Below are 21666 nucleotides of genomic sequence, written 5' to 3'. Positions count from 1 at the left end.
GTGACAATTTCACTGGAAAAGAAGCGGTTATCCCCTATCTTTTTTACTTTACTTTTCTTTCTCAATTCCACTCTTCTTTTTACTGGTTTTCACTATTTCTTCTCTATTTCTGTCTTTTATTTTACTGCATGTGTATATGTATGCATGTAGATGTTTGTGTTGCGTGTGTACAGTGAACTACTTGTGAGTATGTGTATTGTGAGGTGTGTGTGAAACTGTGTATATGAAAAAGTGGATTGGTGTAACTGTGTATAAATATGTATTCCGATGTTAAGTGTGTGTTCCTCTTCTTTTCTTTTCCAATTCTTTTCAATGAAAACTAGATCATCATATAAATTTTAGAGGAATATCTCAACATTGAAAAACAATTTCAATGAATAATCAGAAAATGACAGACACTGATTCAAATAATTGTACAAATAAAAACATGACACTACAATAACCACATGTACTACATAATCCATGAAATTACTGAAAATAACTTTATTTATTATTTAATTTACAATAAATAAAAATAATAAAAATACAGGATTGAATAAAAACCTATTGTTGTATAACAATACTGTCATCAAAATCTCAAACGAAGACCTGACTTCTAACCCCCAATCTTTCTTCTTTTCTGCTTTTCTATGTTTTCTTCTCCAAGGTTTCTAAGTGTTTTTTTTTTGTCTGATCTCTCTGGCTTTTCTTTTTTGTTTCTGGTTTTTCTCTAATGTTCTGTGTACGTCTTCTCTGTTTTTGGGGGAAATTAGAGAGTTACCCCTTAAAAGAGAAATGTGGGAGGAAACAGTTGAGGGGAAATAGGATTCAGATAGGGGTGGAAGCAGTTGGGTAGATTTAAGATAATATATATATATATATATATATATATATATATATATATATATAACAAATTATAAATATTATAATAAAAGAATATTAACTAATGAATTTTTATATTTTAGAAAAATATAATGAAAGTTTATAAATGGACTAAACAAATATAATTAAGACTAAACTAGTAACTTATTTATTCAAATTTAAAAGGGAAATATATTTTTGAATTTTTTGTATTATTTTAAAAATAAAAATTAAAATGCAAATACAAATAAAAATATCCCAAAAATGTAACTTTATTTATTATTTTTTATTTATTTTCAACTAAAACTTATTAAAAATGAAATAAAATCTAAAAAAAATATTGAACAAAAAAATAAAAATATTTAATGCCGAAAAATATATTAAACTCAGGGAGGATTAAAATTCATGTGTCTACAGAACACATAATATATTAAATTAATTAAATTTCTATTAATTGCCCTACATATAGTTGATATAAAGAAAAAATATACAAAAAAACTATTTTTTTGCCAAAAGTCTATAAAATATTCATCTATCTATAGAAAGAACATTATATTATTTGTGCGTAGGAAAGAACTTTATACTCTATTGGACATAAAGAAAGATTCTAAAGGGCAATAGAAAGCAAACCTTTTCGGTTCGGGCACTAAGTAACTACGGCCCATCGATCACTACATGATATCCTTTTTCTTGAGGGTAAAAAATCTTCATAAATTAAGATGTGATGTTAAGAGAAGATGTATGTTTGTGTAGTTTAGATTTTCCCAATTAAGAGGTTTTAAAAAGTAAAATATAAGATAAAACTTACCTGGAGCTTTCTTTGGTGTCTATGGTCCAATGTTTTCAATCTCTTTGAATAAATCTCCCCTAGAAGAACCATAAATTCATGTCTCAATAACATATTCAATAAAATCCCACAAGAAATATCTATGGAGGAGGTTGTTTTCGGAAGAACTTCGGCTCAAATATAACAAATCCAAATATAAAGAAGAAAATAATTGTTTATGAGAACATACAAAAATAAAACTATAATATCCAAAATCTCTTATCCTTTTAACAATGTTATAAATCTCCATAAGAATAAAGCTTAGTCAATCACCCAAAATTGTAGGAGTTGGTGGTTTATTAAAGCTATCAAATGATAAAAAAAATGTATTGGAAAAAGAAGTTGACCTTGCACGTCTGTTATTGAAGGACAGTGGCTACTAACTACATTGACACTATCTACTGCAAAAAATAAAAGATACTAAGGCAAAGTAAAGGATTAAAATACCTTTCTTTAATCAAGAGATCTGTGAGAAAAGGTGATACCCTTACCATTCGAACTATCAAAATAAATCAAAAAAGAAGAGCCTGGAAAATAAAAGAGATAATAATTCCAAAAGTATCCACAGCCCAAAAACATTCACAGATATATCATTAAAAAGGAGAGGAAAAAATAGCATTGCGGAATAAACATGAAGGATCCACCGGTTTATTTGACCACTAAAACATTGAAAGCAAACATTGAATTTGACACATACTGCTTTTCAAACCCTCTAAAAAATTGAAGGATCCACTGGTTGATTGTTAAGAGTGAAAATTCAATACCACTAATCTCACTATCCCGAGATTCCCTTAATAAGTTCACATAATAACCCAACGAGGTCATTTGTTTCTGCCGAAAAAAGTAAAAAATTACGTGTGTGGATTTGCCTTTTAAATGATTTTTTTCTATATATTTCTTTTCCTTATCTTGGTAGAAGAGGTAAACATACGTAGAATATTTTTATATTTAAGTAGAACTCCCCTTGAATTAGCCTATTCAAGGGGAGGTGCCTTGGTATAAGTTATTTACTAATAATGTTGTACTGATTGATGAGATTTGAGGAGGAGTTAATGATAATTTGGAATTTTGGAGACAGACCCTTGAGTCTAAAGGATTTAGGTTCAGTAGGACCAAGTAAAGTACATGGAATATATGTTTACTGATTTATCGCATGAGGCTGACGTGGTAGTGAAACTGGATTCTTAGGTCATTCAAAAAAGGGAAAGTTCCAAGTATCTTGGTTCTATGGTTCAGGAGAATAGTGAGATTGATGAGAATGTCATAAACCGTATAGGTGAAGGGTGGTTGAAATGGATTCTCACCTCAGGAATGGTGAGATTAACGAGGATGTCACAAATCATATAGGTGCAGGGTGGTTGAAATAGAGTCTCACTTTGAGAGTCTTATGTGATAAAAAAAATACCTTCTAAGCTTAAAGGTAAGTTCTACAGAGTGGCACTCCGATCGACTATGTTGTATGGATCAAAGTGTTGGCATGTTAAGAACTCCTACATCCAAAAGTTGAAGGTGGTAAAGGTAAGAATATTGTGATAGATGTGTGGACTTACTAGGAAAGATAGAATTAGAAATAAAATTATGCGAAAGAAGGTGAGAGTGACTTCGTGGAGGACAAGATATGGGAAGTGAGGTTGCAATAGTTCAGACATGTGATGAAGAGTTGCACAGATACTCTAGCACATAGGTATAGGCTGGTTATGAATAATTTTAGGTAGGGTAAAGGTAGTTTAAGCAAATATTGGAGGAAGGTGATTAGGCATGATATGGAGAAGTTATAATTTACAAAGGACACGACTCTTGATAGGAAGGTGTGGAGGATGTGGATTAGGGTAGAGATTTAGTGGGTACAAATTCATTCGTAATAGTAGGGAAGAGTGCTATGTTTGTATTCTTCCTGTAGTTTCTTGTTTGTGTTGTTTCGGTGATGTCTCTGACTTCGAGTAGATAGTTTATAGTATTACCTTGTAATGTCTTATTTACTTTATTATTTAACGGCATGTTATCTCATTTTTTGCGTGCTTTATGTATTTTTATTTGTTATACTACTATCTGTCCTAAGTTGGGGTCTATCAAAAATAGTCTATCTACTTCATTTAAGATAATGATATGGATTGCATACACTTTACCCTCCCCAAATCTCCTTTTGTGGGAATACACTGGGTATGTTATTGTTGTTGTTTATGGAAAAACTCAAGACATGATTTCCCCCTATTAATTATAAAATAGGAGGCACCCTCCTCAATTAAAGAGATGCACATGGTCTAATCATTATGACCTAATTTAATCAAGCTTTTCTCTTAGGCTGTATGTGATACAAGTATTACTGATTAAATCCCAATTCAGTCAAAAATTCAATTATTTCAAAAAGTAGTTATTTGGTGAGAAAATAGTTACTAGGAATGTTTTACATTTCTATTAATTCTGGGTCATTTATGTAGTTTCTTTTATTTTTAAAACAGTATTAAGTATCATCTCTTCAAGTTGTAATCACACTTTTGAAATGTTAATGAAATAGTTCACCTCTATCTCTTTCCCTATCTTCTCTCTCCCTTTAAATTCTCCTTCTCTTCTACTTTTCTTCGATCCTTCTTTCTCTTATTTAGTTCCCTAGTGAGTTTTTTTGCAATTGATATTAGGTTTTGGTATTAATTAGTTTCAGAGCATTAACCTTAGTTCTCACGGAAAACCTACTGATGGTTTTTCAGCCTTCATAGCTTCAAACTTGCAGGAGCAATACGAAGATCTTGCTGCTCAGTTAGGTGACATGAGTGCCTTACTGGACCAACAACATCAGAAGTTGCATAGTGATATGGATCATAGTCGTATGAAGCTTATTCAACTGGTGAACTATTTGAATAGTTCAATTGACGGGTACAAATCTCACAAAAGGTAAATGATATTTCGGTGACCTCATCTGCTAAGACAACGACTCTTACTCAGGTTAGGACATTTTGGGTGAAAACCCCTACTGTTTTCCTGCTCATCATGGGAATCATTTGTTTTTTCTTTATTTCAATGGGGAAAATTTGAAAGCATGGTTGTATAGTGTTGAACAATTTTTTTCCATTGATGGAACTCCTTAAGATCAACGGGTGCTCTTGGTTTCCTTGAACTTAGAGGATGATTCCTTAGCGATGTACTAATTTGTGATTCCTTTTACCCTTCTCCCTAAAAAGAGTATATTGCTGCTTTATCTAAAACATTTGGTGATGATTTTACGAGTCTCATGCTCGAATTGAAACAATTGAGGAAAAATGGTTCTGTTAAGGAATACCAATTTGCTTTTGATAGATTATTAGCCCAAAGCAGTCTCACTACTGACCAACCCATTTTATGTTACCTTGATGGCCTGAAGGATGAATTAGTTAATTCTGTCATGATGCATAAACCATAAATCTTGCCAAAAAACTATAGACTGGCTCGCTTAGTTGAAATTTCCCTTGCTGTTTTCATAAATCTCCAAAGCCTTTCTCACTACAAGTTCCTCTCCAACCATTTTAAAAACTTTACTTACTGACCTAGCCTTGCCCAAACCATCATCCTTTTTCACTAGTCACCTATATAAAGGACCAACTGTCAATCCTCCAAATAGCCCATATCTACCTAATTTTTCCAATTTCAGAAGAGCTATATCACCAGCTAAATTACAAGCCAAATAAGCTAAGGGTTTATGTTACTTTTGTGATGAAAAGTACATATTTGGTTGTAAGTGCAGTCTACCTAAATAGTTCTTTGTCATGGATTTGGAGTACTCTGAAGATGAGCCTTTTGAAGTGTCATCCCTTGTAACTAAAACTATTATCTGTACTGGTGAATGGTCAGAAGGTTGTGTTGACAATCCTGTCATCACTCTTTATGCCTTAAGTGGCTTGCAAGGTTCTCAAACTATCTATATAGTAGGGTATAGCTTTAAAAGACCTTTACAAGTATTATTGGATGGTGGTATTACTCATAATTTTATTGATGTTGAAGTTGCTAAATTTCTTGGTTGTAAAATTACCCCAACTAAGGTAGGGTATGTGAATTTAGGAAACACTTTATGGAAACTACATCTTGGGTTATAAGGAATTTTCAGTGTGTTCTCCGGGGTACTACTTATAGTACTGACTTACTTGTGTTTTGTATGGGTAGATATGATGTAGATCTTGGTGATTTGTGGGTGAAAACATTGAGGCTAGTGCCTATGTATTTTAATGCCATGACTATGTCTTTTTACTATCAAGGTATACATCACTTATTGAGAGGTGTGTCTAAGGAATTCAAGCACTCCAGTACTAAGGTTGCAAATAAATGAAACAGTAAAGGTGTTCAGATATTTATGTTACAGGTTTAACTAACTAGTTCTGATGAGGCTAATGAGGGTCACTTTTATGATTTGTAGTTAAGTAGCACCAATACAATTCCTCCTCTTATTGATCAACTCATTCATGCCAACAACAAAATCTTTAGTAATCCTGTGGCCTTACCACCTAGAAAAGAACCTTTTGATCATAGAATTCCCCTGCAGCCTAGGACTAAACCTATAAACTTATGACTTTACGGGTATTCTTCAGTGAAGAAGGACATTTTTGAAACATTGATGAAGGACATATTAGATCAAGGTGTAATTCAGTACGCTAATAGCTCATTTGCCTCTCTAGTAGTACTGTATGCAAAAAAAAAAATGGTACTTGGAGGCTATGTGTGGATTATGCAAAATTGGGCAATGTTACTATGAAGCATAAATTTCCCATTTCCATTATTGATGATCTCTTAGATAAACTAGCTGGTGTATCTATCTTTTCTAAAATTGATGCTAGGTCTGGTTATTACCAAATTTGAATGGTGCCTGAAGATGTACCCAAGACTTCCTTTAGAACTCACATGGGACAATATAAATATTTTGTTATGCCCTTTTCCTTAACCAATGTTCCCTAAACTTTCCAGTGTCTTCTGAATCACTTGTTCCAACCACTCTTAAGAAAGTTTGTGCTGGTCTTTTTGATGATATTTTAATTTATAGTTTGTCCTTACAAGATCATGTATGTCATTTGCATCAAGTTTTTGATGTCATTGTTCAGCATAGCTTGTTAGCTAAGAGATCTAAATATGCTTTTGGTGTTGCTAATGTTGAGTATCTAGGCCATTCTAGTGTGGCCACAGATCCTAATAAAATTGTAGTTATTCAGTCATTATCTCAACCTACTACACTGAATGAATTGAGAGGGTTTCTTGGGTTATCTGGTTAATATAAGAATTTTATCCAAAGTTATGGACTTATCAATAGACCTCTCACATATCGCCTAAAAGGGATAACTTTCATTGGTTAAAAGATGCTAAAAATACCTTTCTTTCTCTGAAGTCTGTCCTCATTTCAGCTCCTATTTTGGCTCTTCCACATTATGCTATTCCCTTTATTGTTGAAACTGATGCTACTGGCTCAGTAATTAGTTCAATACTGATGCAATCAAGGCACCTACAACCTTTATCAGTAAAGGTGTAGCACCTTAACATATTTCCTTATTTTTCTTTGAGGGAACTTTTAGCTATGATGTTTGTTGTGACCAAATGGCCATACTGCTTGATGGGACAACCCCTTATTATAACAACTGATTAGAAGGCTCTGAAGTTCTTACTTGAACAAAAAATGCACACTAATTCACAAGTTAGATGGCTTGCTAAGCTTCTTTCTTTTGATTTTGAGATTCAATATAAGAAGGGAAAAGAAATGTTATTGCTGATGCCTTATCTAGTTTCATGGAGCTGAGCTCACGTATCTTATGGTATCCCCTGTTCAAGATACTCTTTGGTAAGAGATTGAAACTAGCTAGTCTATTGATCCTGAGTTACAACTCTCATCTAATCCCTCACTTCTGCTCCTCAAGGCTCTTTCACCTAGCTCAATAGTCAGTTAAAGATAAAAGGAAAGTTATTGGTGTTTAAAGATACAACATTGAGAACTTAGATCATCTCACTTTGGCATTCTATTCTAATATGTGGTACTCTGGCTTTGACGCTACTACCAGGAAAGAATTGCCTTATTTTTACTAATAGTGCATTAGGAAGGATATCTTGGAATTCATTCATAAATGCACAATATGTTAAAGGAACAAGTATGGCATTTCTACATCTTATGGTCTTATACAACCTCTCTTTTTTCCCTCTCTTCCTTATACTGATATTACTATGGATTTTATTAAAAGGCTTTAAAACTCCAAGACTAAAACTATTATTTGGGTAATTGTTGATAGATTTACCAAATATGGACACTTCATTTCTTTTTTCCATCCTTATACAAGTCAATCCTTGGTTCCCATCTTTTTATATCATATTTTAAACTCCATGGGTTCGCTGCTTCTGACACTAGTTTAGGGATCCCATCTATCTTAATTTGTTTTGGAAAGAGTTCCTTAATGCTCAGGGAGTCACTTTACAAACTTCCACTACTTGCCATCCAATAACTAATAGCCAAGTGAGGTTATAAATAGGTACATAGAGACTTATTTAAGGTGTTTTGGTTCAGATTCTCCTCATGATTTTGATTCTTTTCTAGGCTTAGCTGAATGGTGGTATGACTCTTCTATCAAAATATCTATGTTTAAACTGTTGTATGGTTTCACACCTTTTCTGCATCTTTCTTACTCACCTGGTGATACAACCACAATTTCTATTGAAGAAGTGTTTCTTTCTAAGAATTCAAGTTGCAAATGGCTAATTTTGATCTTATTAAAGCCCAATAAAGAATAAGAGCTCAGGTTGACTCTTACAAAATTGCTAGATAGTTTGCAGTAGGTGATCAGATATTAAATTCCAGCCTCACAGACAATCATCTTCGGATTCTTTTCCCTATCATAAGCTCATTTTTAGGTATTTGGACCTTATCTTATAGTTTAGAAGGTTGATGCAGTAGATTATACTCTTTTATTACCTTATGAAGTCTTGTTGCATCTACATTTCACATTTCCCAACTCAGGTATTGCCATACTATTCCTTCTGAGATTATTCATCCTCCGGTGATCAATTTGGCCATCCCTCTTTGTCCTACTCCTGAAGCAATATTATATAATATAATGATCAAACGTGGTAATAGATTTGTAGCTCAGTGGTTAATCAAATGGACTAACCTGTACCCCTCTTATGCTACGTGGGAATTAGCTTCAGTTTTGAAGACCAAGTTTCATTTATTCTCCCTTTAGGAAAAGGGTGTAGCTCCAAAGGGGAGTATTGATACTACTATTATTGATTAAGTCCCAATTCAACCGAAAATCAATTATTTCAAAAATAGTTATTTGGCGGGGAAAATTGTTACTAGGCATGTTTTGCATTTTTGTTAATTCCAACTCATTTATGTTATTTCTTATTTCTAAATAGTATAATTAGAATCTCCTCAAATTTTAATCACACTTTTAGAATGGCAACGAAATAATTCTCCTTTATCTCTTTCCCTATCTTTTCTCTCTCTACAAATTCTTCTTCTCTTCTACTTTTCTTCTATCCTTCTTCCTCTTATTTTTTCTCATGTGAGTTGTTCTTCAATCAATATAATTTTTTGGTGTCAATATGTATATTATAAAATTTCCTTAAGGAATCATTACTATTTTGTTTGCTTTTCTTAATGAATGGTAAAGTTTCATTCACGTATATATATACTGCTAATAAACTCCAGTTGTCAAAATAATATTATCTGAAAAAAAATGTTAAAAACTTATTTTTGAATGCATTCTTTGATATTTTTTATATACGTTGTACCATTGATAAGAATTAAGATAAAATTATGTCAGAAAAAGTCATTTGTTGGCAACTTAGCCTTTCTATTTTTCTTTTCTTACTAATTAAGGCATTTTGCTTAAGCATGTTTTGTTCTATTTTTGTGTAATTTAATTTGTAGTCCTTGGTCTGATTAATTGATAACATAAAAGAAATTACAAATAAATATACATGATAAGTGAAACTAGTTATTCACAAAATAAAATAGTTAACCTATTACGATAAGTTAACTTACAATATTTATTAATAATAGAAAAGAAATTTACAATATCAATATTGTTAGGGATATGGCGATATGTTCTAGATCCAATCTCACATGTGATGATTTAAACATATTATATAAATATTATTTGATATACATTTATGACATGCAGTATTCTTTTTCATAGTTATATCAAATTTTTTGATTAACATGATAAGGTCTTTGATTAAGTTTGGAACTAGATGAAGTGGTAAGAGAGGGAGGAGAGGGTGAATTACTCTTTTTTATAGTCAACTTGTGAGGTTAGTCGGCTAATCTAGAAAATTTGTGAAAACTTCAAGAATATAAAATGATAAATACTGAAAGTAAGTGCAGCAATACATATTTTATACTGGTTGGGACCTTAGATAGGTCTTATTCCAGTCCCCTTAGGTTGCGAGGGATTCTACTAGTTCTTGTTTTTCAAATCAAATTATTAGTATTGAGTTAAGCCTTTTGGCTATAACTCAAACTCCTTTTTTTTCTCACTTTTTGATATAGTTCCTCACCAACTATGTATTTCTCTCCTTTCTTTTAAAATGCACAGTGAAACACAAGTGAATACAATGCTTGAATAAAGTATAGTAAAAAACTAGAGAAGGTTGAGACAAATGTATGTCTCTTCCTTTGTCTTCCATTATTTAAATAGTAATGGTTGGGATACTACTATTCGTTGAAAGATAAATGTAGAAGACAACCCAAAAACTTTTTTTCTTGAAAATGGAATAAGATATATCCAATTTCCAAGAATAAGTAAAGACTATAAGGAAAATCTAAACTAAGTAAGCCTTGAAGGGAGAGACACAACATATCTTCTTGGTACAAGGAGAATTATTACCTTCCTTAGGCGAGATATGCATTATTAAATGCTTATAGGATTATAATGATCTTCTTTCTTTTTAAGACCTTCTGTTGACACTTCTTCCTTTCTGATTTTTTATCAAGAATTATGATTATTATTTTTCTAAAATCCTATGAAAAATCATTCATCAAAATCAACATTATCAATCTACCCATTTTTGATGAATGACAATAAAAACATAAATATAGTTAACATTCTTTTTAGGCTCCCCTGAGTAGTAGCATTGGTTCCTTCTGAATTGGGTTATCTCATCTTGTCGACATATCCTGCAAACTGAATAACACACATTTTTTCCTCTGTAAAATCAATCAAAAAGAAAGAATAGCCCTAAGGTAACAAAAGGACTAATAGAAAGCATAACAAGACAGAGTATTCATGAGCTTAGTCCCATATATAAGCCAAAAATAAATAAAGTAAAAACTATCCAAGTAGCATACTTAGGGAGCAACAACAACAATAAAAGGTTGTTCAAAAGGATGGAAGAAATATGCTAGAGTTTGAGAAGTAGCATCCTCTAGATTGGTGAATTGATTGACAATTATGGTGGAAAGTGTATTAGTCGTGGCCTAGATTTTTGCAACAATTTTTGTTTCCTCCGTAATTACTTGATCTAATTTGACCCAAAGTCGCGCAACATCTGTTTTAGTTTCCTTGTTAGTATCCTCTATCAAGTTGAAAAAAAGTATGTTGTAGAAGATCCTTTAAGCTATTAAGTTTGGAATCAATTTAGATCAACCAAAGATCAACATCCATGGAGGAGGAACCAGAAGCATGAGAAGGAGGAATAGAGAAATGTAATTTAGGAGAGGATGGACTGCCAACAGAGTAATTTTCAAAAATTTAAGCCCATGCATCATCAACTAGAATACAACCATACATCCAAACATTATAGATTGTAGCATTGCTTTATATAGTTAGATGGAGCAACACAAAGATACATATTACCCACTTTTAAAATATGAGTAAAAATGAGCCCATAAAGGAGACTGGTAGGATCAAGTGAGACTTCAATCATATAACTGAAGATAAAAGAGGATAGATTAATTTTATGCTTAGTAGCAATACAAAGTGTGAAAAAGGTGTCTCATTAATATAAAGTGCAGAGAGAACTAACCCTAGGTAGCAATGTAGTGGCCACAGTATGGGCAATCATATGGATTTCAAAGGACAAGTGCTCAGTACCAAGAGTAGGGGAAAGAGACATAGAGTTATTCTAGATCAATAGAACATTTTTCTTTCTCAAAAGAAATATCAAATTTAGAGGGCCACAGATTTTAGATAAGGCAGTAAAACCTGAGCAATTTATATCAAAAAATAGCATTAAACATAGCATAATTGAAATACTCTAGTTTCTGGACCTTAGAAAATTTCTTGGAATTATGATCTCTAGACCCAATACTACTCATGCGTACGAACCGTATATTAGGGTGCGGATGGTATGATCCAGTCGTATGCTAACAAATGTTGGTTGGTGGGATGGATTTTGGTTACTGGAATGGATATGACTTAGGGGTACGAGTCGTATTCGTGGCTATAGATTGTTTGGTTCCTTAACTTAATATTAGACTTGGTTACTTAGGTTGGATATGAGTATGAGTGGCTCACCATGATCCATAAGCCAGGGTACGAGTCATACCCAGGACTCATATGGTGGACAGTGTCTAAATCTTCCTTGGGTTTTCCTAAATTATTTGCTTTGGATATGACTTAGTTGGATGAGTCGTATGCTCGAGTATTGGATCTAAAGGTCGAGTCTTATGATACGAGTAAAGGGTACCACTCGTATAAGAGGGTAAGACTCATGAGGGTTAGTCATATCCCTGGGATGAGATTTTGTGCAACTTAAGTGGGAGTATTCTAGATATTTCCCCACTTATCCTTATAAGGTCCCATGACTTCTAACCTACTTTGTAGGCTATTTACCCTATTATTCCATTCAATAACACTTAGAAACTTTTGTAAAATACTCTATATTTATCTCAAAAGCTTTTGGGAAAGGAAAGCTAAGGTTTCAACTAGAGGATTTATTTGGGCTTGTCTTGGAGATTTTTTTCATCATCATCTTAATTTAAGGCTTGTTCTCTTCCCGATTTCTTAATTCTAACTAGAATCATGGTTTATATGAATGTTTTCATAACTTCATTGATTATATGATTTTGATTTTCAAATATAAATTGGGGGTTTTGATATTAAATGGTTGGTTATGATTTTCTATGGTTTTAATTATGCTTTATGTGTATTAATGGTGGTTTTGGATAATTGGATTGAATGGTCATGGTTTAATGGTAATTGGAATTGGTTATATTATTCCCCAATATGTTCGACAAAATTCCTATAATAATGTTTTCATTGCATTGAGCATTTTAATGTAACTCTTACATATTTTAAAACTTGGTAAAGGAATTGTGCATAGTATAAATGGCTTGGAAAGATTAAATGTCAAAATAGTTTTGCTTGTGGGGTATATGGAATCCCCTAAGTGGTTCAATATGGTAGATAGAAGGACACTTGGAAGTCCCCTTAAACCTATATATGGTTGGCTATGGATAGTACTTGCAAGTAAAGATTGGTATGACGATACCAATAATAATGGTCCTGGTTAATAATTAATTAATGGTTTGGTCATTTGAAAAATGATTTTAATAGGGCATTAATGGCAGGATATGTAGCAAAGTCATGAATAGTAGAGGTCTTGAAGGGACCAAAAATAGAAACTTATATTTATCGATGTTCAGTTGGTCTTGGTGACCATGTTCATGATGTCACACTATATTTAGGAGGATGTACTACTTAACCTAGGTTTCCTTCCCTGGTCGTGCGATTTCAAGCACTGGGTCCTTTCAGTAGGGGGAGCTGAACACATATAGCCCATTGGTAGTTTAGGACGGCAAAGCTACACAGCTCATGTAAAGGTTTTAAAGGTTTTAAAGGTATGCTAAACCATATCCCATTTCTCAGCATGGTTATATATAAATATGCAAGGTTGTGTGCATAAAATGGCATTATCTTATCCTTATCATGAGATCATGTTAGCGTTAACCCGCTAACCTGTCTATTAGCAGCTGTATACCCACGACATGCAGGAATCATCAATTTTACTTCTCTGACATAGTGATTGACTCAGGGATCAGCATTTGGATTGAAGTGGTGAGCTTTCATCCTTTTGAAAGGCTCTATTTCATGTTATGGATATTTCTAAACACTTTGATTTATTTTGGATATTGGTTTTGACCATGGTCTGGGGCATGTCCCAACCAGATTTTATAACTCTTTTAGTTAGAGGCTTTGTGGTACTGCTATGGGTTGAAACGGGTGGGATGGGCATTGGTGTCAGCCTTGGCATAGGAATAAGCTAGAGGGTTGCCATCATTGGACATAATTTCTCACTATTCCATCATATTTTATTTTGGGATTAATTATATTATATTTTGGAACATCTTTGGTTATGACCCTTATTTTATTGGTTTGGTTTGGTTGGATTATTGGTATGGTAAGGTTGGACTCGGTTGGATCATTCACGGTTGTGATCTTATCCCAGAATCTTCTTATGAGTTGTTGCACTATCTTGCTACATGCTCAAAATTAAGCCAACTTAGGGAAGGCGACTGGAGATTGGGTTGGGTACAAGGGTGGTCTTTGGTCCCTTTCGGACTTGGGATGCCAATTTCGATAAGGCCCTTAGTTAGGTCGCGTCAAGTTTGTATCAGAGCCTAGGTTAATTTTCAATTGAGAGTCCACAAAGTCAATTTGAGTAGAGTCTCTTTTAGGGGTGTGTAGTGCGCCACACTCATAAGAAAGAGGCTACAAGATATTTAGGAATGTTTCACTTTCTTGGTATTCTATTCTAAAGCTTGGATTCTCAAAACCTTAGGGAATCAAAGATAGAGGAGTTTGTGAACGTCAAACAGGGGAGGATATCTGTCAAGGAATATGCCTTGAAGTTTCACCAATTGTCAAGGTATGCTCCTAATTTAGTTGATGACATACGGGAAAGAATAAGGAAGTTCACTTCTAGGTTGAATCAGGATTTGATTTTAGAGAGCAAGACTGCCTTACTGATTAAAGATATGGACATCTCTAGGTTGACTATTCATATACAGCCAGTGGAGGATAAAAAGAGAATGAAGGTAGACTTTAGGGATAAACAGGGTAGATGAGCAAGTTTTTTAATTAGAGAGGTGCATAGTCTCAAAGTGGTCCGATGGTGGCAAATGGCAGAAAAAAAAGTGGAGGAGTTTTGGTTCCTACTCTTCTGCTAGTGCTCCTTACCAGGAAGGTGACAGGCATCATCAAGGTGGTGAAAATTTTTAGGCACAAGGATTCCAATCTCAGGCAAGCAGAGGTCAGCTACTTTTTTCATGCCCCCCTTATCGGTTCTGAGGTCATCCTCATCGAGATTATTGTGATGAAGGAAAAGAAAAATGCTTCAAATATGTCCAGTACGGCCATCAACTCAGGGATTGTTCGGTTAATAAGGCTGCTATGAGGAAAAATAAGATTCTTGTGGCTTTGTCTTCTACTCCTACACCTGGTGGTATGGCATCTACTTTTGTTACTGCTCTTGGTTCTAGTGTTGGTAGAAATAGGTTGTACGCTTTGAATCCTGACAGGAATTCAAGGTATTGCCTGATATTATTATTGGTACATTATAGCTTTTTTCTCGTCACATATATTGTTTGTTTGATTCGGGGTCCACTCTCTCTTATGTGACTCCTTATGTGGCCGTATCTTTTGGTTTTGATTCAAAAGTTATTTTATATCATTTTTCTATTTCTACTCTAGTAGGTGACTCAGTTATTGCTAAGAGAGTCTATAGGGGAGTGTGGTATCTGTTGGTGGAAAGAAGACCTTGGTGGATCTATTTGAGTTAGGTATGGTGGATTTTGATGTTATTCTGGGTATGGATTGGTTGCACTCTTGTTACGTATCCTTGGATTGTCAGACTAGTAGGGTTATCTTTAGGTTCCCTGGTGAGCTGGTTATACAATGGGAGGGTGGTTCATTAGCACCTAAGGGGAGATTTATTTCTTATCTTAGAGATCAGATATTGATCTCAAAAGGTTATCTTTTTCACTTGTTTAGGGTTAAATATTCTAACTCGGAAGTTCCTTCTTTCCAATCAATTCCAGTGGTTAATAAGTTTCCATAAGTATTTTTGAACGATCTTTCTGGTGTTTCTCCGGATAGGGAAATAGAGTTTGGTAATAACTTGGTTCCAGACATTTGTCTAATTTTTATTCGTCCGTATCGAATGGATTTGACTGAGTTGAGGAAACTCAAGGAGCAACTTAAGGATTTTTAGGATAAGGGGTTTATTCATCCTAGCGTATCACTTTGGGGTGCACCAGTGTTGTTTGTGCGCAAGAAGAATGGTTCCCTTTGAATGTGCATTAACTATAAGTAGTTGAACAAGGTGACAGTCAAGAACAAGTATACTCTTCTATGGATAGATGATCTATTTGATCAGTTACAAGGTGTCAAGTTCTTTTCTAAGATAGATCTTCGATCTACGTACCATCAGCTAAATATTAAGGAGGTGGATATCCCTAAGACAACTTTTCATACTCAGTAGGGGTACTTTGAATTTTTGGTGATGTCATTTGGATTGACTAATGCTCTGGCTGTATTTATAGATCTGATGAATAATATTTTTCATCAGTATTTGGATTTATTCATTATTATATTTATTGATGACATTCTGGTTTATTTAAAGAGTGAGGTGGATTATGCTAAATCACCTCCGTGTGGTGTTACAGACCTTAAAGGAACAACAATTGAATGCTAAGTTCTATAAGTGTGAGTTTTGGTTGAACGTAGCAACTTTCTTAGGTCATGTTATTTCTAGTGAGGGGATCATAGTGGATTCGCAAAAGGTTGCTGTGGTGAAGAGGTGTCATAGACCCATTACTCCAACCGATATTTAGAGCTTCTTGGGTTTAGCCGGATATTATAGGCGGTTTGTGGAAAACTTTTCATCTATAGCTGCTCCTTTGACTTACTTGACATAGAAAAAGGTTAAGTTTTCTTAGTCAGATGCTTTTCAGAGGAGTTTCGAGAAGTTGAAAGATAAATTGACTTCAGCTCCAATTCAGACTTTGTTGGAAGGCAATGATGTGTTCGTTATTTATTGTGATGTATCTTGGGTAGGGCTTGGTTTTGTGTTGATGCAGCATGGGAAGGTGATTGCCTAGGCTTCCAAGCAGTTGAAGATAGATGATAGGAACTATCCTACTCATGATTTAGAGTTGTTGGCAGTTGTGTTTGCTTTAAAATTTTGGCAGCATTATTTGTATGGTGTGCACATGGATATCTTTTCTGACCATAAGAGTCTATAGTATGTGTTTACGCAGAAGGAGCTTAATCTCAGGAAGAGGAGATAGTTTGAATATCTCAAGGACTATGATATGAGTCTTTACTAACACCCAGGTAAGGCTAATGTGGTTGATGATGGTCTTAGCAGGTTATCCATGAGGAGTTTGGCTTATATAAAGGAAGGAAAATGGGAATCGGTGAAGGATATTCACCGCTTGGCTAATCTTGGAGTTCTCCTCTTGGACCCCAAGGATGGTGGTGTGATGGTGAAAAAAGTAGTTCGATCATCTTTTGGTGAAGAAATTAAGGAGAAATAAGTACTAGATCCTGTGTTGATGAAAATCAAGAGTGATGTTGGTGGGCAAAAGGTAGTGGTGTTTAAGATCATTGGTGATGATACTTTATAATACCAAGGGAGGTTGTGTGTTCCTGATATTGACGCTTTGCGACAAAGGATTTTGGTTGAGGTGCATGAACCGTGCTATGTTATTCATCCTGGTTCGACTAAGATGTATCATGATGTCAAGGAGATATATTGGTGGAATGGCATGAAAAGGGGTGTAGGTGATTTTTTTGCTAAGTGCATAGTGTGTCGATAGGTTAAGGTTGAGCACATGAGGCCAGAAGGGTTGTATCAAGAAATTGATTTGCCCAAGTGGAAATAGGAAGTGATCAATATGGATTTTGCTACCAGTCTTCATAAATTTCGGAATAAAATTATTCAATTTGGGTCATCATAGATAGGATGACTAAGTCTGCCCACTTTTTGCCAGTGCGGACTACCTTCTCGGTGGAGGACTATGCAAAGTTGTATCTTTAGGAGATTGTGAAGCTGCATGGTGTGCCTGTTTCAATTATTTCTGATCATGGTACACAACTTATGTCTCACTTTTTGTGGTCTTTTTAGAAAGGGTTTAGGACTAAGGTTAGTTTGAGTACTTCTTTCCACCTGCAGATAGATGGGTAAGTGGAGAGAACTATTCATACATTGGAGGATATGCTTTAGGCTTATGTGATTGATTATAGTGGCAATTGGGTTGAGCATCTACTTTGGTGGAATTGCTTACAGTAATAGCTATCATTCTAGTATTGGTATAGCCCCTTTTGAGGCATTATATGAGAGAAGGTGTAGATCTCCCATTGGTTGGTTTAAGACTTGTGAGGTGAATATGCTTGGTCCTGACTTGGTTTACTAAGCTATAGAGAAGGTGAAGATTATTTGGGAGAGGCTCAAGGCTGGCCAAAGTCTCCAAAAGTACTATACGGATGTTAGGCATAGAGACTTGGAATTTGAGGTTAAGGATAAGGTTTTCCTCAAGGTATTACCAATGAAGGGAGTAGTGTGTTTTGGTAAGAAGGGGAAGCTCATTCCCTAATATGTTGGTCCTTATGAGGTTTTGCAGATAATTGGTAATGTTGCTAATGAGATGGGGTTGCCTTCTAGCTTGAGTCTGGTTCATTCGGTCTTTCATCTTTCCAAGTTGAGAAAGTGCATTAGTGATCCTTTTTTTATTGTTCCATTGGAAAGATTGGGTATCAAAGATTCTTAGTCTTATGAAGAAATCTCGATTAAGATCTTGGATACGTAGGTTTGTCAATTGCGGACCATGGATGTGGCTTCGATTAAGGTTCTTTGGTGGAACCATAAGGTGGAAAAAGCTACATCGGAAGAGGAAGAGGACGGGAAGTCCAAATATTTGCATTTGTTTTCTACTTCTTGGATTCGTACTGAAGGTGTGTATCTTTAACATATCTTTATTTTTGAGTTTGTTAAAGGAAATATTAATATCTTTACCTCTATGTTTTCAACCTTTGTTAAAGATTGGAAATATATTTGATAATGCAAATGACTTGTGCTAGTGGTTATCCCTACCTAGTCCGTCATTCGGGGACGAATGGTCCTAGTGGGGGAGACTGAAACACTGTGGTTTCTGGATCTTCAAAAATTTCTTGGAATTCTTATCTCTGGACTCAATACGACCCATGGGTATGAGCCGTATATTGGGGTACGGATGGTATGGTCTAGTCATATGCTGGCCAGTATTGGTTGGTGGGATGGATTTTGGTTACTTGAATGGATACACTTAGGGGTATAAGTCGTATTAGTGGTTATGGATTGCTTGGTTCCTTAACTTAATCTTAGACTTGGTTACTTAGGTTGGATCTAAGTACAAGTGGCTCACCATGAACCATACGCCAGGGTACAAGTCGTATCGAGGACTCGTATGGTGGGCAATGTCTAACTCTTCCTTAGGTTTAAATCTTCCAGAGGTATGGATAAAGGGTATGAATCGTATTTTTTGGATACGACTTGGTTGGATGAGTCATATGCTGGAATGTATTGGATACAAAGGTCGAGGCTTAGGATACGAGTAGAGGTTATCACTCGTATAGGAGGGTACAACTCATAAAGGTCAGTCGTATTCCTGGGATGAGATTTTATGCAACTTTAATGGAGGTATTCTATATATTTCCCCACTTATCCTAATAAGGTTCCATGACTCCTAACCTATTTGGGAGGCTATTTACCCTATTATTCCATTCATTAACACTTAAAAACTTTTCTAAAACACTTTATAATTCTCTCAAAAGTTTTTGAGCAAGAGAAGGTAGGGTTTAATCTAGAGGATTAATTTGGGGCTTTTCTTGGTGATTTCTTTCCATCATCGTCTTGTTTTAAGGCATGTTCTCTTCCCTCATTGTTAATTCTAAGTAGAAGCATCATTTTTATGGTTGTTTTCATGACTTCATTGATTGTCTGATTTTGGTTTTCAAATATAAATTGGGGGGTTTCGATATTAAATGGTTGGTTATGGTTTTCTATAGTTTTAATTATTCTTTATGTGCATTAATGGTGGTTTTGGATAATTGGATTGCATGGGAATGGTTTAATGGTAATTGGAATTGGTTTTGGTTATATTATGCCCCCAATGTGTTTGACAAAATGCCTATAATAATGTTTACATTTCATTGAGTATTTTAATGGAACTCTTACATATTTTAAGACTTGGTAAAGGAATTATACATGGTTTAAATTGATTGGAAAGGTAAATTCCTAAATGATTATGCATATGGGTACATGGAATCCCCCAAGTGGTTTAATATGGTAAATGGAAGGGCACTTGGAAGTCCCCATAAACCTATATATGGTTGGCTATGGATAGTACTTGCAAGTAAGGATTGGTATGACGATACCAATAATAATGGCCTTGGTTATTTGGAAAATGGTTTTAATTGGGCATTAATGGCAGGATGTGTAGGAAAGCCGTGAAAGGTGGAGGCCCTGAGGTGACTAAAACTGGAAACTTATATTTGCCGATGTGTGGTTGGTCTTGGTGACCGTGTATATGATGTCACACTATATTTAGGGGTATGTACTACTCATCCTAGGTTTTCTTCCCTGGTCGTTCAGCTTCACGCACTGGGGCCCTTTTAGTAGGGGGAGCTTAACCCATATAGCCCGTAGGTGGTTTAGGATGGCAAAGCTACGCAACCCAAGTAAAGGTTTTAAAGGCATGCTAAACCCGATCCCCTTTTCCAGCTTGGTTGCATATATATATATATATATATATATATATATATATTGTTGTGTGCATATGAATGGTTTTACTTGGTTTTATAAATAACATTATTTTCTCCTTATACTAAGATCATGCTAGCTATATACCCATGCCATGTAGGAATCATCCATTCTACTCCTCCTACATAGTGATTGACTCGGAGATCAACATTTGGATTGGAGTGGTGATCTTTCATCCTTTCGAAAGGATCCATTTCATGTTATGGATAGTTTTGAAAATTTTGATTTTATTTTGGATACTGGTTTTGGCCATGGTTGGGGGCATGTCCTAATCGAATTTTATTACTCTTTTAGTTAGAGGCTTTGTGGTACTGTTCTGTGTTAGAATGGGCGGGATTGGTATTGGTGTCAGCCTTGGTATTGGAATAAGCCGGAGGGCTGTCATCATCGGACATAATTTCTCACTATTCCATCATATTTCATTTTGAGATTTATTATATTATGTTTTGGAACATCCTTGGTTATGGCCTGGTTTATGGCCCTTGTTTTGATATTGGTTTGGTTTAGTTGGATTGTTGGTAAGGGAAGGTTGGACTCGGTTGGGTTGGTCACAATTGTGATCTTATCCCAAAGTCTACTTATGAGTTGCTGCACTATCTTGCAACATACTCGAAATTTAGCCAACTCAGGGAAGGCAGCTGGAGGTTTAGTTGGGTAACGGGGGTGGTCTTGATTCCAGTTGGACTTGGGATGCCCATTACGATAAGGCCCCCAGTTGGGTCACATCAACAATCAAGAAAAATTCATTTTCCTTAACAAGGGTTTTTAGTTCAGCAGATCCGAAAGAACAAAAATTAGCATAAAAAGATGAATAAGGGGCTCATAAGAACGCTTAGTAGAAGAGGTGAAGATGTTTTCTCAACCTTGAAATTTAAAAAGTTACTTTATCGGAAAAAGCAGAGATTCTAAAAGATCTAAATCAACAATTCTACCATGAACAAGTGATAGTTTCTTCATAGAGTGAAAGAGAGTTTCATTTGTCGGTCATTAGAAATTAGTTTTGATATTCAAATAACTATTGAAATCAAACTTAGCTTTATTTTAGAACACTTGGAGTCATTAGGAACGCCGGAATACTTACCTATAAGTGAACGGGAGGAATCATAGGAAGCTTGAGAAAGATTCTAATTAGATAAATCCAAATCAAGAGAGACTAAGGAAGAGACTTTCCCTTTCTCTTGGAAACATGAACTTTTTCTATCATCTAAGGAGGATTTTTAGAAACCTTAGCCATTTTAGAATGAGAGAGAGAGAGAGAG

The 21666-nt window shown here is 34.8% G+C and overlaps 1 long non-coding RNA gene across 1 annotated transcript in view; it reads left to right on the top strand.

The window, feature by feature from the left end:
- The first annotated feature begins 4047 nt into the window (after positions 1 to 4047).
- Positions 4048 to 21666, top strand: part of LOC124888501 — a 53131-nt gene continuing 35512 nt past the window's right edge. The window contains exon 1 of the long non-coding RNA XR_007046827.1: positions 4048 to 4606. This is a non-coding gene — a long non-coding RNA (uncharacterized LOC124888501). The remainder of the gene's footprint in view (positions 4607 to 21666) is intronic.

Source organism: Capsicum annuum, chromosome 11 (genome assembly GCF_002878395.1).
Source record: "Capsicum annuum cultivar UCD-10X-F1 chromosome 11, UCD10Xv1.1, whole genome shotgun sequence".
In the NCBI taxonomy this organism is placed as follows: domain Eukaryota; kingdom Viridiplantae; phylum Streptophyta; class Magnoliopsida; order Solanales; family Solanaceae; genus Capsicum; species Capsicum annuum.
The sequence above is the reverse complement of the archived record's forward strand: the minus strand, read 5'-3'. Positions and strand labels throughout refer to the sequence as shown.